General features: G+C 33.5%; 1 non-coding gene across 1 annotated transcript; it reads right to left on the reverse strand.

Annotated features, from left to right (window-relative positions):
• Positions 1-769: 769 nt before the first annotated feature.
• LOC138400466 (small nucleolar RNA U13) lies at positions 770-873 on the reverse strand. Its single transcript, XR_011236344.1, has one exon. It is a non-coding gene; the product is annotated as a small nucleolar RNA U13 (small nucleolar RNA).
• Positions 874-2,954: the final 2,081 nt, after the last annotated feature.

The following is a 2,954-nucleotide window of genomic DNA, read 5'->3' on the forward strand; positions in this document are numbered from 1 at the left end:
ATTTCCTGTCAATCTTCTTTCTCTGGAATGTTTTACATAATTGTTAACGGAGCCTACCTATAACTTTGTACCTAACTATTCCACCTAAGTTATAGCATAAGCATTTTTCTTTTAAAATTGGATTATTGGCCGGGCGCGGTGGCTCACGCCTGTAATCCTAGCACTCTGGGAGGCCGAGGCGGGTGGATCGCTCAAGGTCAGGAGTTCGAGACCAGCCTGAGCAAGAGCGAGACCCCGTCTCTACTAAAAATAGAAAGAAATTATATGGACAACTAAAATATATATATACAAAAAATTAGCCGGGCATGGTGGTGCATGCCTGTAGTCCCAGCTACTCGGGAGGCTGAGGCAGTAGGATCGCTTAAGCCCAGGAGTTTGAGGTTGCTGTGAGCTAGACTGACACCACGGCACTCACTCTAGCCCGGGCAACAGAGTGAGACTCTGTCTCAAAAAAAAAAAAAATAAAAAAAATAAAATTGGATTATTATTATTCATGCTGTTTTTATTATGGCCATTTGAGCAGAGGGTACAAAGTGTTCTTCCCCAATTCCAACTGAGGTTAACAATCTCTGGTATTCTTCCATTCCTTTCTCCATCCTTACATAATCACATACAGACATATATACAGAATATACACATATGCGATAGGGCTGTCATTGTAGGTTCACACTATACTTCTCTGCATATTACCTCTCTCAATACATCATGGCAATCTCTCCAAGTTAATTAGTATAGATCTAAGAAACGATTATTATTTTTTCCAAGTTCACATCAGATGGGTAATGTGCTGACATTGTAACAAGGTTTGAAAGAGGCGCATCTCACACATGAGTGTGAAAACCCAGTCATCACGCTTATGAACTACAAAAGAATCTCTAAGAAATTATTTTTAGTGGTTGCATAATGTTCCATAGTACAAATGAAGTGGGTTGATCATTCCTCTTTTGATGAGCATTCCTTTTATTTCCATTATTTTGCAGCTGCAAATAATGCCACAACAAACTTCTTGGTACATAGAGCCTTACATGTTGGTGCTTTTATTTATGAGGGATGTTGATAGATGTGGCTAGGCTGCTTTCCAAAAAGGCTATAATTATTCTCATTTTCCCCAAGCACATTGCATAGGTACCTTTTCTCCTGCATCCCAGCCAATAGTGTGTTTATACTTTTTAGTTCTTGTCAGTCAGGCGGGTGACAAGTGATATTTCATAGTTACTTTTGCTGATTTCTTGTGCTATTGAGCTTCTCTAAATATACTTACAGGACATCCAGATTTGTTCCTCTATACAGTATCTCTTCCACTTATTTGCCTATTTTTCTACTGGGTCATCTGCCTTTTCCTTATCAATTAGTAAGAGTTTCTATATGATAGATATTAACTATTTATTTGTCAGATGCAATATTTTCCCCACGTATCTTTTTATCGTTTGACTTCGTGGTCACTTTTGCTATTGAAACATTTTTAAATTTATGAAGTCAAATAGATCTTTTTCCTTAATTGCTTCTAGTTTTCTTGAGTTGGTTTAAAAGCTCTCTACAATGCTCAGGTTATATATATATTTTCTTAAATTTTCTTCTAAGGTTTTTCTCATTTTTAAAAGTGTTTAATTCATCTGAAATTTGTTTTTACATATGGGATAAGAGAATATTCAACTTCCTTATATTCCAGATATATAGCCACTTGTACCTGCACTGGTTATCAAATAAACCATCCTCTTCTTTCATGGAATTTAAATATCAATTTTTGTCATATATTAAGTTCCCATATATATTATGGGCTGTCTATTCCATTCTGACCTATCTACCTATTCCTATTCCAAAATCACAGATTATAGATGTTTTTCATTGTTTTAAAAATATCTGATAAAGCAAGCCAAGTATTATTCTTTTTTATAATTTGCTTTTCCTAACATCTATTTTTCCATATGAACAAATGAGCTGTAAGATCATTCTACCTGTTACAGAAAAATGAAGATTTTTATTGGAATTGCATTAAATGTATATATTAATTTGGGAGAATTGACATTTTTCTTACTTGAAATCTTATCATCCAGGAGCAATATAGCTCTTTTCATTTGCTTGGATCTTGCTTCAGATGGTTCAATCAGATTTTATATTAGGTTTTATACTCAGTTTTCTCCTTAAAGGTCCTGTGCTGTTTTATGAAATTTATTCTTAAGGTATTTTACAGTTTTATTGCTATTGTGCATGGTATCTTCTCCATTTCCATTTCTAGCTGGTTTTTGTAGTCTTTTTTTGTTTATTTATTTTGTATTCAGCCACTGTACCAAATTCCTTTATTAATTAGGGAAAATTCTTTAAATGAGAATTTATTTTCTAGGTTATTTTTGTCCTTATTTTCAAACATTTATAGCAGTTTTTTATTGCCTCATCTTATTGAATTTGCTGGAGCTTGCAGAATAATGTTTACTTGTAATGGTGACAGTGGACATCATTATTCATTTTCTGATTTTAATGTGAATGGCTTTAGAGCCATTTAGAATGATATTTTCTGTTTTTGGTAAATGAAGTTTTCTTTTAGTACTATTTTACTAGAATTTTTATTAGAAATGGATACTGGATTTTATCAGAGCTTTCAGCAGCTATTGATAGAACAGGGTTTTTCTCCTTTAATTTATTGTTGTAAAGGATTATGGTAATTCCCTGATGTTGATCATCCTTAGATGCCTGGAATGTATGCTTAGTCATAGGATATAGTTCTTTTGATGCACTGCTGGATTCTACTGGTTAATGTTTGATGGTTTTTGCATCTGTATTCATAAGTGATTTTGATATGTGGAGGGTATATTGTTTTTTGTTTTTTATTCTATTTTATTTTGTCATTTAAGGTTATGCTACCCACAATGACATGACATAGAGGAGGGGTTGTTTTTATCTTTCTCTATAATCTAGAAAAATTTCAATTACATTGGAATTATCTGTCCTTTAAAAGA

Source organism: Eulemur rufifrons, chromosome 19 (genome assembly GCF_041146395.1).
Source record: "Eulemur rufifrons isolate Redbay chromosome 19, OSU_ERuf_1, whole genome shotgun sequence".
NCBI classification, from domain to species: Eukaryota; Metazoa; Chordata; class Mammalia; order Primates; family Lemuridae; genus Eulemur; species Eulemur rufifrons.